We start from the raw sequence: 14,109 nt of genomic DNA, 5'->3' as shown, positions 1-14,109 counted from the left end.
AACTAGGGAATTCCCTGGTGGTCCAGTGGCTAGGACTCAGCGCTTTCACTGTTGTGGACCCAGGTTCAATCCCTAGTCAGGGAACTAAGATCCTGCAAGCTGCGAGGGAAAAAAAAAAAAAGAAAAGTAAATAAATAAATAAAATATCCTCTCTCTTTAGTCTCAAGCAAGTGTGGGCATGGTTTTAGATACCTCCTGGAGTATTTACATTTCAAAGACAAGGTAAGGTTTACGTCTTCAAGGGACATAGAGAGAATGCAAGTTTTCTCCTGAGTTTTGGAGTGTATCTGTCTATTATCAGAAGTCTACCATAATTGCTATTAAATTTTTTCCTTCCTTCTGAGTTCATAGTTCAACTTTAGGCCAATTCACTTTAGAGGAGACAGGTTCTAATATCATACCTATCAAATCTTGACTATTAGCCTCCAGCTGAGCTAGTTCCTGGTCATTTGCAGGAGGGCCTGGGAAAAGTTCTGGCCACCTGTTTCCTTCGTGAAAGAGGATGGGGGTTTAGACCAGGGATCCATAGATCCAAAAGATCTTCTAGAGGATCAAGGACAGGCTGTTGGGGATAAGGGGTGTATAAGAGGGAGAGAGAGGGGGAATTTATGCTAGATTTGGTTTTTAATTTTGTTCTAAATTTAATTTCTGTTCTTTCATCTTATTAAGAGAGTCCCAAAGGCTGGGTGTTATATTTCTTTGTATCCACTTTTTAGTTTGGTCTTTTCATGGGTACCAATGACACAATTGTTTGAAGATGAGAAAATTGTCAGTTTAGAAGTTTTTCCAATTCAAAGGATCCATTGTCTGGCGAGTAGGGTTTTCTTAACAGCCACCCAACCCAATAAGCCTTTTTATGGCTTCATTGTGGATTCAAGAGGTAGTCCCAAGGAGAGTGAAAAGATGCAGCTTTCACAAAATCCAGGAAGTTCATTCCCAAAGAGAATCTGAGAAAGCAAAGCAAGAGCTCAGCCAGGCAAGGTGACATCTCTATCCATCACCCTGCTGTATTGGTTCTTGATAACATTCTTGCAAATGCATCTGTGGTACCCTTGCAACTCTGACTTCCCACCTAGGACAGCATTGCAGGATCCTGGTTATCTACACAAGCTCTATTAAAATGCAGCACTGGGTGTGAATGCTGGATAGTTACATGGCCTTGAACAAATTGCTCTACTTTTCCAAGCCTTGATTTTCCCATCCATCAAAAGGAGACTAATCACACCCACTTCCTGGGATGTTGGCTACAAACTAGCTAATGCATGATAAGCGCTCAACACAGTTTTTTAGAAAACTGCCTTTATTTGATTAGTAGTTGAAAAAAATTAACAGATACAGAAAAACAGTTTAATCAGCTGGAGAGAAGATAGACACTGAATGCCCCCCAAGAGAACTGACGGGAGGAAACGTGAAAGGGTGAGGAAAAGGGGCATTGCGAACCAGAGCCCAACCCGCCACCCAGGTGAGGCAGGTTATAGCACCTTCTGAAATGTTTAAGTGCCTCAGGCATGAAACCGAATTCCAATTTACTTAGCTCAGCCCAGGTCCAGGGGTACTGGGTTGTGTGGGGCGGAATGAGACACATTCCGGGGGGTGAGATGATCATCTCTGACTAGAGAAACTGACAGAATGGAATTTTTTAAATGAATTTTTCATCTGACTTTATTTTCAAATACACTTTCTTTAAAAAAAAAAAAGACACTTTCAGCAGGGATGACAAATATCAGTACTAGGAAATCCAGTTATACAAAAAGAAAAAAAATACTACATCTAGTCTGGGGTAGATACATTTATTTGGGGTAATGTACATTCAGTGGCACTAATTACACAGTAACTATAAGGTAACTAACATGAAACCATGGAACTGTAACTTTGCCACAGCTGCATGGACTTGGGCCTTTCTGGCTGAGCACATCAAAAATGGGATGCCTACCCCAGAGCTAGGCCAGTGAAACCTGTTAAGGAGTAAAGCTCTGCAGCGGTGATTCACCAGAATACCTTGCAGCTGACAGATAATAGGCAGGACATGTTAGTTATAAAGCAGTTATAACCACTTTATAGTTATTGTCATGGTCTGAACGCAGGTTGGAAAAGAATTTCCAGACATGAGGCAGAATGTAAAGAAGATAGAATTTATTATGTGGAAGGGTCACTGCCAGAACTGGTTGACTCAAGCCCGAACATGTGCTATTGATCAGTTTTTATGGCCAGAAAACAAAGGAATGGTCTGAGGTGAAAATTTCGTTTACTGATTGGTCAAGGGACATATGCTTTCCTTCTATAGGGTGGGAGTGGGACAGGGCAGATGCCTTTCCTTATTCGGGACAGGTCCTGCTGCCCAGGTGGGCATCGCCCAGGTGGGCATCGCCCAGGTGGGCTCAGGAATTTCATAACCATCACAACATGGTGGAGAGGGCGAGTAAGAGTCCGGTAGGGGGTGTAACGCTGACACTTTTTCAGGCAGGGTTGTCCTTTGTCCTTGAAGCACCATTGTCCTCGGAGCACCACAGTTATAACTTGAATTAGTGCCTGGTGTGTCAGATGGGAGAGCAGAGGGCTGTTAGAGCTATGTCAGAGGAACCCTGGCAGGCCAGATGGTTTGGGCATCATCGATAATCATGGTTGACTTCTAAACACTGATAGCAACATGACTTCTGATATGTAATCTTAGATAAATTATAGATAAATGAAAAAGGCCACTAGTCAGCCACTAAGATTAATAAATAGCTCTTCGAAATTTATTGCATGAGGGCTGTGCTTTGCAGCACAGTTTCCCAAGATGAAGCACCCAGATTTTTCCTTCCTGTATCTGGCTTGCAGAGCTGCTCTCATGCCCATTTCAAAGACCTCTCTCACTCCATCTTTGGGCTTTGATGCACACCCCATCTACCCCAAAGCTCCAATTCTGTTCGCCATATTTCTGCCTTCCTCTAGTTTTCCCGGCTCCTGCCTTACCTTGGTTAGCACCCACCTTCTGCGCTCATCCTTCCAAAGATCTTTCTTCTCCCAAGCAGGGTAATGGGACAGAAATGACTACTTTCTGGGATGTTTTCTGATGAACGTCTGATGTTTCCTGATAAATGTCCCTTTATCAGGGCTCTCAGTGGAGAAACACATCAGTATAACATCAGCATCCAGATAGGCGAGGGGCCTCAGGTGATCTCTTCCTGCCCACCTGTGTTCCACAAAGCCAATTCTGCCTGTTCTCCATCCACCTCGATATCTGCCACGTAGCTTTCAAACACCATGTGTACACACACCTTTGGGAACTGGTCCTTGCTAAACACAGTGACAGAGCACACTGGCCAATGGGGAAGACAGCAATTAATCAAATATTTAATTACAAACTGAATAGGTACTACAATAAAAAAAAAAAAATTACAGAGACAACAGGGGACCTGCCCTGGAATGGAGAGCTGGTTAGGGAAAGGTTCTGGCTCAGAAGCTCTCTAACAAACTATCCTAAAACCTAGTGACTTAAACCAACAACGGTCATTTATGTTGCCCACAAATCTGTAATTTGGGCAGAATTCAACCTGGACAGCAAGTCTGGGCTCCACTTGGTGTCATCTGGGGCACCTTGACTGGGATTGGAGAGTAAGTTAATTTACGTTAATTTGAGAAACTGCTCCAGAGAAGCATGGTTTCCAGCACAGTTTTATATCTTGTCAGAACAAAGAACATTAAATAAGTCAGGGATACATTTCAAGGAAAAAAAAGAAAACACATAGGTCAGCATGTATACCGCAAGTCAGCATGACCTTGGCACCTGGGAAGGGAGTCTTATCATCAAAGGAGGAGCAGCATTGGCATCCAGGAAGAGAGGCATTTAATCTTTATTTTTAACATGGACATTTTTTCTTTGGTCAATGTATCCTTTTCTCTGATAATTAAAGCAGATGTACAGTGCTGGGCCACAAACAGGCTATTTTAGTTAGCATAAAATTCAAGTTAACTCATGTATAAGCCAGAATGACTTCCCTATATCTCAATATGTGAAAATTTCTTTTATTACTGTCTCTGTAGATATTCATAATCTGGACATTTCATATACGTGGAGGCATACAAAACATGGCCTCCTGTGTCCAGCTTCTGTCACTTGATGTTATCAAGGTTCTGGAGGCTTCTCTCAAAGATGGCTCACTCACCTGGCCTGTAAGTTGGTGCTGGTTGACAGCTGGGAATTCAGTCAGGGATTTGGGTTAGGGATCCTAGCTCCTCTCCATCGGGGCCCTTTTGTGGGCTGCTTGGGCTTCCTTATGGCATGGTGGCTGGGTTCTAAGAGTGAACATCCTAAGAGAATCAGGCAGAAGCTTTTCACATTTTATGACCTAGATTTGAAAGTCACATAATGTCACTTTGATGTTTGTCTCAAGCTCACCTGGATTCAAGGGAAAGGAACACAGACCACACTTCTCAATGGGCAGAGTGTCAAAACACCTTGTAAGAAGAGTGTACCATGGGAGACATAACTGTGGCCATATTTGGATAATAACTGCCACAGCTTCCCTGAGGAAGTGTGACGTTTGACCTGAAAGCTGAAAGATAAGTAGGTGTTAACTAGGTACAGTGGTGAAGAGCATTCCGGGAACGTGGAACAGCATTTAGAAAGGCCCTGAGGTGGAGCAATGAGAACATTTGAGGAAGTGAAAGCAGGTCCAAGTAACAGGGGCAGAGAGGAGAGACACAAAGTGAATGTGAAGGGCCTGACGGTGGAGGACTTTGTCTGTCATGTGCTTTAAATGTCTTGTTTCTGCTCAGGTTATCTTGTCCATTCTTCCAGAATAGACAGCACCCTAGAGTACCACTTGGGGACAGTTACTCCCCCACCCGCCCCTTTCAGTGGGGCTGCAAGAGTGGACATGGACCCCAGTTCTCACCATTTAGGACATTCCACACAACCCCATCAGCTTCAGTGACTGGTTCAGGAATGGACACATGACCCAAGCAGGGCCAATGAGCCTCAAACCCAAGACAGCCCTGCAGCTACTGGACAAGGGATGCACTCTTTCTCTGGGGGTTGCCAGGCAGGATATAGTTGGAAGTGCTGGGTGTCATCTTTGACTCTGAGTGAGAAGAACCTGACTGAGAATGACACTGTTAACCTAAAATCAGCCAGTTTTACCAGCAAAATGTGTTTATTTGGGAAAAGCAAAGAACTGCAACTCAAGACGCCCAATCTATAGCAAACCACAGGCACGCCTGGAAAACAATGGGAGCCTGCTTTTATAGGAAAAAGGAGGGGTGGGGAGTTGGGAGGTGCTGTTCTAAATGAAAGTTCATTGGAGGAAAGTAGGTGGCAATGGCTTCTCATTGGCTGAGCTGCAATGTTTCCCATTGGCTGGGCAGTTGCTGAGGGAGGAGAAATTCTTCCTTTGGGCTAGTAACGTAGTTGCGCTTCCTATTTGGGAGTGCAATTTTCCTTTTTTCCTGTGTGGCGTGGAAGTGAAGGTCAGTGCATGCAAATGAAGGTCAGTGCCTGCAAATGATGATGAGTGTTAACGTATGAGACTTTCCTCTGCCGGCCATTCCTGGCTCTAACGTTAGTAAGGTTTCCTTTATTAATTTTCAATGGGAACAAAGAGAAAAGCAGTACCAAGTGATAGAGACTGTGGAGCTCCTGGACCATGATTAAAGCCAAATTTACCACTTGACATTTTAGATACATGAGTCAATAAATTTTGGTTTAAGCTGATTTTAATTTTCGTCACTTGCAACCAAGAGTCCTGTTTAAATTCACCGTTAGGATTTTGGTCATCCTGATGCTTATCCTTCCTGGAATGCTCCAGCACTTCATTTGGCCTCTTCCTGAACTTTTTTTGTGTGTTTGTGATCAATAAATTTTTTTTATTGCTTCTCAGTCTAAATTTCAAGTTAAATTTGTTTGAGATTCAAACAAATTCTGTAGAACATTTATAAGAACATTTGTACATAACGTTTATAAATGTTCCTTCTTGAATAAAAATAATATGTAATAAAGCCAGTTGTCTTGTTGGTCAATGATTAATCAAATAGAAAATACATGACAGTTTATGGGACAGTTTAAAATGTCCAAATATTATGCCCCTAGAGGATTTGTCTAGATTAAAGATCTCCCTCAGTCCTTTTCAGGGGACAGATGGATCTTGGGCATATTTGGGCAGGTTTTTTTAGAGTATGCTAGAGGAACATGTCAAATCAGCAGCTATCTGTCTGATTTATTTTTACTGCCTCCTTACCCCCTCCACTAAAACAAAACAAAAAACCCTCCTGATTGATGAGACTTTTTAAAATTGAAGTATAGTTGATTTACAATGTTGTGTTAGTTTCAGGTATACAGCACAGTGATTCTGTTATACATATACAATATATCTATTCTTTTTCAGATTCAAAATAGCTATTACATATTACAAAATGTTGCATATAGTTCCCTGTGCTATACAGTAGGTCCTTGTTGGTTATCTATTTAAATATAGTAATGTATATATGTTAATCCCAAACTCCTGATTTATTCCTTCCCCACTTTCCCCTTTAACCATAAATTTGTTTTCTATGTCTGTGGGTCTATGTTTTGTATATAAGTTCATTTGTATCTTTTCTTTTTGGATTCCACAAATAAGTGATATCATATGATATTTGTCTTCTGTCTGGCTTACTTAGTGTGATAATCTCTAGGTCCATCCATGTTGCTGCAAATGGCATTATTTCATTCTTTTTTATGGCTGAGTAATATTCCATTGTGTATATATCCCATATCTTCTTTATCCATTCATCTGTTGATGAACATTTAGGTAGCTTCCATGTCTTGGCTATTGTAAATAGTGCTGCAGTGAACATTGGGGTACAGATGAGACTATTTTTTAATGCAAATCAAGCTGTATTATTGGTAAGAAAATGTAATGTTAAACATAACTGAATATCCAGACACTTGGCAGTTTTAAAAGCTACTATGCCTGTGGCCCTGGCTCCTTTTCCTTATATTCCCATGATTGCCCCAGGGCTGCCACTAGTATACATGGAGGCCTTAAGCAAATTAGAGAAAAGGCCCCTATGGAAGAACAACTTTTAGAAAAAATTATCTCTTTCCATGGGAAGACTCAACTACATACCAAGAAGAACAGAGGCTGAAATTCAGCCCCCAACTACCTATCCAGTGGGAAGCACTTAGTCAGAGCACAGTGCAAAATAGCATGCAAGTAACCTTCACATCCCCTCCTCCATAGATGGGCATCATTTTTTAAATGTTGTTGAGATGACCCAAGCTGTTCTGGGTATCACATTCAAGCATTACAATGGTCAGAGGAGAAAAGAGAACAACTTCCAGAATGTCTCCCAGCAAACTGGGAAGAACTTTCCCAGAAACACTTAGCAAAGCTCTCCTTATATTCCATTTGTCTGAATTGGATCACACTTTCTAATCATTTTTTAATTTATTGAGGTAAAATTCACATAACCTAAAAAAATCACGATTTTAAAGTGCACAAATCAGTGGCTTTTAGCACAATCACAGTGTTGCACAATCATCACCACTATCCACTCCAGAGAATTTTCACTGCACAAAAAAGAAATTGTACCCATTAAGCTATCACTCCCCATTCCCCCCTTCTCCCCACCTCAGGCCCTGACAACCACTAATCTACTTTCTTTTTTTTTTGTGGTACGCGGGCCTCTCACTGTTGTGGCCTCTCCTGTTGCGGAGCACGGGTTCCAGACGCGCAGGGGCAGCGGCCATGGCTCACAGGCCCAGTCGCTCCGCGGCATGTGGGATCTTCCTGGACCGGGGCACGAACCCATGTTCCCTTTATCGGCAGGCGGACTCTCAACCACTGAGCCACCAGGGAAGCCCTGACTTTCTATCTCCATGGATTTACTTATTCTGGACATTTCGTGTATGTAAATGGATTCATACAATATGTGGCCTTTTATACCTGGGTTCTTTCAAAAAGCTTGGTTTCAAGGTTCATCGAAGTTTTGGCATGTATCAGTATTTAATTCCTTTTTATGGCTGAATAATATTCTGTTATATGGATAGACAAAATATGATTTACCCAGTCATCAGTTGGTAAACATTTGGGTCATTTCCATTTTTGGACTATTATGAATAATGCTACTGTGAACATTTGTGTACAAGTTAATGTTAAAACACCTGTTTTCAATTCTCAGGCAAATATGGAGTCATGGGATTGTTCGGCCATATGGTAATTCTCTGGTTCCCTTTTTGAGGAACTGTTTAACAGTTTTATTGATTGATTGATTGATTGACTGTGCTGTGCTGCTTGTGGATTTCTAGTTCCCTGACCAGGGATTGAACCCAGGCCCTCGGTAGTGAGAACGCAGAGTCCTAATCACTGGACTTCCAGGGGATTCCCTGTCAAACTGTTTTCCATAGAGACTGAATTATACATTTCCATCAACAATGTACATGTGTTCCAATTTCACATCCTTGTCAAAGAGGATGTTATTTTCCATTCGTTTTTTATTATAGTCATCCCAGTGTCTATGAGGAGATATTTCATTACAATTTTTTTTTTTTTCGGTGCGCGGGCCTCTCGCTGTTGTGGCCTCTCCCGTTGTGGAGCATAGGCTCCGGACACGCAGGCTCAGCGGCCATGGCTCACGGGCCCAGCCGCTCCGCGGCATGTGGGATCTTCCTGGACCGGGGCACGAACCTGTGTCCCCTGCATTGGCAGGCAGACTCTCAATCACTGCGCCACCAGAGAAGCCCTCTTTACAATTTTTATTTGCATTTTCCTGGTGATTAACGATGGTAAGCCTCTTTTCATGTGCTCGATGGCCATTTGAATATCTTCTTTGGAGAAATGTCTATTTAAACCCTTGGCTCATTTTTGTTTTTTGAATTTTATTTTATTTATTTTTTTATACAGCAGGTTCTTATTAGTTATCCATTTTATGCATATTAGTGTATATATGTCAATCCTAATCTCCCAATTCATCACACCACCACCACCCCACCCCCGGCCGCTTTCCCCCCTTGGTGTCCGTACGTTTGTTCTCTACATCTGTGCCTCTACCTTGGCTCATTTTTGAATTGAGTTCTTTGCTTTTTTGTTGTTGAGTTGTAAAGTATTTTTTACATATTCTAGGTACTAGAGCCTTGTCAAATGTGGGATTTGCAAATATTTTCTCCCATTCTGTGGGTTGTCTTTTCACTCTTTTGATAGTATCCTTTGATGTACAAATGTTTTTACTTTTCATGAAGTCTAATTTACCTATTTTTCTTGTTGTTGCTGCTTCTGCCTTTGGTGTCATATTTAAGAAACCATCATCAAATCCAAGATCATTAAGATTTGCCTCTAGGTTTTCTTGTAAGTATTTTATAGTTTTCACTCTTATATTTGGTTTGTTTGATCCACTTTTTTTACATACACACACACATATATGTACATATATATTCTTTTTCATATTATTTTCCATTATGGTTTATTACAGAATATAAAGTTCCCTGTGCTTTACAGTAGGACCTTGTTTATCTATTTTATATACAGTAGTTTGTATCTGCTAATCCCAAACTCCTAATTTATCCCTCCCCCACTCCCTTTCCCTTTTGGTAAACATAAATTTGTTTTCTATGTCTATGTGTCTGATTCTGTTTTTGCTTTTTTTTTCTGGCTGTGCCACACGGCTTGTGGGATCTTAGCTCCCTGACCAGGGATCAAACCCTGGCCATAGCAGTGGAAATGCTGAGTCTCAACCACTGGATCACCAGGGAATTCCCTCTTTCTGTTTTATAAATAAGCGCATTTTAATCATATTTTATCTTCCACATATAAATGATATCATATGGTATTTGTCTTTCTTTTCTGACTCACTTCCCTTAGCACGATAATCTCTAGGTCCATTCATGTTGCTGCAAATGGCATCATTTCATTCTTTTTATGACTGAGTAGTAGTCCATTGTACATATGTACCACATTTTCTTTATCCATTCATCTGTCAGTGGACATTTAGGTTGTTTCCATATCTTGGCTATTGCAAATAGTGAACACTGGGGTGCATTTTCTTTTCAAATTATGGTTTTCTCCAGATATATGCCCAGGAGTGGGAATTGCTGAATCATATGGCAACTCTACTTTTAGTTTTCCATAGTGGCTGCACTAACTTTACATTCCCACCAACTGTTGATCCACTTTGAGTTAATTTTTGTATATGATGTGACTTCAAGGTCCAACTTCCTTCTTTTGCATGTGAGTATCCACTTGTTCCAGGACCAGCTGTTGAAGAAATGTTTCCCTAATCAACTGACCATAGATGTATGAGTTTATTTCCAGACTCTCAACTCATTTTTAATTTCATTGATTCAATTAATTTCATTGATCTATATGTCTGTCCTTATGCCAGTAGCACAATGTGTGGTTATCGTAGCTTTTAGTAATTAAAAAAAAATTTTTTTTTTAATTTGGCCATGCCAAGCAGCTTGCAAGGTCTTAGTTCCCCGACCAGGGATTGAACCTGGGCCCTGGCAGTGAAAGTGCTGAGTCCTAACCACTGGACCACCAGGGAATTTCCAGTAAGTTTTAAAATCACGAAGCATGCATCTTCCAACTTTGTTCTTTTCCCAGATCATTCTGGCTTTTCATGGTCCCTTGCCCTTGCAATACCATATAAGTTTTAGGTTTGGCTTTTCCATGCCTGCAAAAAAGGACATTGGGATTTATACAGGGATGGCATTAAATCTATAGATTGTTTTTGTGTAGTATTGCCATCTTAACAATATTAAGTCTTCCAATCCATAGAAACACAATGTCTTTCTATTTATTTAGGTCTTCTTTAATTTCTTTCAGCAATGCTTTGTAATTATTAGGGCCAGGAATGAGACAACTAGGGACGGCCCCTATACCCCAGAGCCCACTGAAATTATTCAAACAAGCCAATCCTAAACTGCCTACTCTACCTTTCCCATTCCTTCCCTTTGAAACTCCAGTGAAGGCTCTTGTCCACATTTCCTCCTTATGCCTCTACCTCCTGACCAGTTCTAGTGTTTCTCTTTGTGACCCCTGCCACAATGTGGCATGCTCCCTTTCCTTGGGATCTGAAGGTATAATAAACTATCTTTCAAAGGCAGTCATCTCCTAATCTGTTGGCCTCACTATGCCTGAATAATAATGAAACCTATATTTAAAAACATTCAAATATTGATACAGTGTTGAATAAAGGTAGCAATAGTGACATCCTTGTCTTGTTCCTGACCTTAGGGGGAAAGCTTTAAGTCTTTCATCATGTGATGTGGGTTTCTTCTATATACCCCTTATCATATTGAAAAAGTCCCATTTGTTGGAGTACTTTTAGCATAAAAGGGTGTTAGATTTTATCAAATGCTTTTTTTCTCCATCAATTAAGATGTTTTTGTGGTTTCCACTCCCCTTTTGTTTTATTAATTTGTTGTATGACATTGACTGAGTTTTTAAAATGTTGCATCACCTTTGCATTCCTGGGATAAATCTCATTTGATCATTATGTAGAATCCATGTATATGCTGTTGGAGTCACTAGTATTTTGATTAGGATTTTTGCCTCTATATCCATAAGGGACATTGAGCTGTAGTTTTCTTGTGATGTCTTTGTCTGGCTGTGGTATCAGGGTAACACTGGCTTCATAGAATGAATTAGGAAGTTTCACCCTCTCCTATTTTTTTAAAGGGTTTAAGGGGATTGGTATTACTTCTCTTTTACTACATATTTTTCAGTTATTTTCTTAGTGGTTCCCTGGGAATTATAATTAATGCTTAATTTATAACAATCTAGTTAGAATTAATACCAACTTAGCTTTAATATTATACAAAATTTTTACTGCTACATACCTCCATTCTTCCCTTTATGTTGTTACTGGCACAAATTACATCTTTTTCATTGTGTGCCCATGAATATAGATTTGTAATTATTGTTTTATGTTGTCTTTTAAATCACATAGGAAAAATTAAGAGTAACAAGCCAAAAATACATTAATACTGACTTTTACATTTATGTAGTTACCTTTCCCAGTGTTATTTATTTTTCCATGTAGATTTGAATTACTGTCTAGTGTCCTTTTATTTCAGCCTGAAGAACTCCTTGCAGCATTTATCGCATGTCAGGTCTACCAGCAATGATCTCTCCCAGTTTTTGAAGTCCCTTTGAGCATATTTAAAATAGTTGACTTGGGACTTCCCTGGTGGCACAGCGGTTAGGAATCCGCCTGCCAATGCAGGGCACACAGGTTCGAGCCCTGGTCCGGGAAGATTCCACATGCTGCAGAGCAACTAAGCCCGTGTGCCACAACTACTGAGGCTGCACTCTAGAGCCTGCAAGCCACAACTACTGAGCATGCATGCCACAACTACTGAAGCCCACGCACCTAGAGCTGGTGCTCCACAACAAGAGAAGCTACCACAATGAGAAGCCCGTGCACCGCAGCGAAGAGTAGCCCCTGCTCGCTGCAACTGGAGAAAGCCCGCGCACAGCAACGAAGACCCAACACAGCCAAAAATAAAATAAATAAATAAAATAGTTGACTTAAAGTCTTTGTTTAGATATTCTGTTTTTTTTTTAAATGTATATAGTTGGCTTTTGTTTTGTTTCTCAGTTCAGGATTCAATCAAGGCTATGTGCTATATTTAGTTGTTACATCTTTTTATTTATTTATTTATTTTTTGCGGTACGCGGGCCTCTCACTGTTGTGGCCTTTCCCGTTGCGGAGCACAGGCTCCAGACGCGCAGGCTCAGCGGCCATGGCTCACGGGCCCAGCCGCTCTGCGGCATGTGGGACCTTCCTGTACCGGGGCACGAACCCGTGTCCCCTGCATCGGCAGGCGGACTCTCAACCACTGCGCCACCAGGGAAGCCCATAGTTGTTATATCTTTTTAATATCTTTCAGTCCAGAATGATTCCTCCACCTTTTTCTTTTTTTTAATGATATTGGCTTTTTAGGAGAGCCCATGTCAGATGTCTAATAGAATGTCCTATTTGATACTTGTCTCATTGTTCCCTCATAATTGGATCCAGGTTAAACATTTTTGGCAAGATGATACATAAGTAACGTGTATGTACAGTCTTTCCAGGGCAATGATGTTGGAATGAATTGGATGCAAACATTTTTGGTTGTGATGTCACTTTGGTCAGTATTCAAATTTCCAGAAGAAAGAATCTAATTGGCCAGGTTGGTTCACATGCGCACTCCTTGGCCAGAGAGGGAAGGCATTTTGACTGACAGTCTCATCAAGAATGTTCTCAGTGAGGAGTAGGTAGCTCAGCAAAAGAAAACTAAGATGCTGTTGGAGCAGGGGGAATGGATGCTGAGTAGGAAAAAATGACGAATATCCACTATCCCTCTATCTTTCAGTGGTCTCAGCCATTCACTTGACTTCTACTGTTTACTCTATCAAATTCTCAGAATGAAAGCTGACTTCTGTCTTCATTTCCACACCATGTTTACAACTGTCTGCTCAGAGCCTCTACTTGCCTGTCCTAAGGGCATCTAAAGTAAAACTTAATGCCTTCTCCACCTGCCCCTACTCATCCAGCAGAGGACCTGAATTATCTACAGCTCGATCACCGCCCCCCCAGAAACCAAAACCCAAATTCATGACTCAGTGTGCCTAGTCTTGTGGTTTGTACTTTTGTCGTGTCTTTTATAGCCTTTCTCTCTTTCATTCCCACATGTGTCATCCGAGACTATGCCCAAAGTGTTGTCTGGAATTACAAGTAACAAGGAAGAAACAGCTTTTCAGGTTAAACACATTCAGGGAGCATTGGGGGGACACAAATTTATTTATCACAGAACTTCTCAGAGCTTTGAATGAGCCAATGTGATTTTTAAAGAATAGATATTCTTTTCTTACTTTTTATTTTGCAAAATAATTCAATTTATGGAAAAATCTCAAGAAAAGCACAATGAACTTCCCAGTATTTGTCACCTGGATATATGAATTGTTAACATTTTCTTACCTTCTCTCCTCCCTTTCTCTCTTTCTTTCCCTCTTTCTCTCTCATATCTATATCTATACCTATATCTAAACCTATATCTCTATCTATCTATCTATGAGAGAGAGGATTATTTATATATATATATACATATATATATATACACATATATCCTCAATATATGTACTCTCTATGTATACTGTCAAATGGTTC

General features: G+C 40.7%; 1 non-coding gene and 1 pseudogene across 1 annotated transcript; both read right to left on the bottom strand.

Annotated features, from left to right (window-relative positions):
- Window positions 1-2,703: 2,703 nt before the first annotated feature.
- Window positions 2,704-14,109, bottom strand: part of LOC103078514 (transforming protein RhoA-like) — a 30,473-nt pseudogene continuing 19,067 nt past the window's right edge.
- Window positions 10,429-10,500, bottom strand: TRNAE-UUC (transfer RNA glutamic acid (anticodon UUC)). The gene has a single exon. It is a non-coding gene; the product is annotated as a tRNA-Glu (tRNA).

This window comes from Lipotes vexillifer, unplaced genomic scaffold, assembly GCF_000442215.2.
Source record: "Lipotes vexillifer unplaced genomic scaffold, Lipotes_vexillifer_v1.1 scaffold232, whole genome shotgun sequence".
Taxonomy (NCBI): Eukaryota; Metazoa; Chordata; class Mammalia; order Artiodactyla; family Lipotidae; genus Lipotes; species Lipotes vexillifer.
Note: the sequence above shows the minus strand (reverse complement) of the source record. Positions and strands in the feature narration are given on the sequence as shown.